Here is a 395-nt window from a genome sequence, read left to right on the forward strand (position 1 = left end):
AGGCTAAGACTTGAACCTGCCACTCAGCTCAGGCATATGTTTCATTTGTTGACCAATGAGAAGTTCCCGTGAGTCCCCTGGGCCTCCTTCCCCCCTAGCACCCAAGGCTTCGTAGCCGAGGCCGACCACGCTAAACAAGCCGACCGATCCGGCTTCAGGCGACGCCTCTTCCCCTCCCAAGATGGCCCCCGGGAGGCCGACTTCCTCCTTCCAAGCCAGCAGCTACCAGCCGCGCGGCCGCCGTTGGCCCGCACCTCTATTCAAACAGCAGCGCGAGCGCGGCGCGTGCGCTTCGGGGGCCTCCGCGGCGGCCTCGCCGTCTCAGGCCGGCGCGCGCTCGCTACCTCGCTACCTCGCGCGTGCGCGCGTGCGCCGCGCGGCGAGGAAAGGGGCGG

The sequence above is a fragment of the Podarcis bocagei genome (genome assembly GCF_964188305.1).
Source record: "Podarcis bocagei genome assembly, chromosome: 9".
Classification (NCBI taxonomy): domain Eukaryota; kingdom Metazoa; phylum Chordata; class Lepidosauria; order Squamata; family Lacertidae; genus Podarcis; species Podarcis bocagei.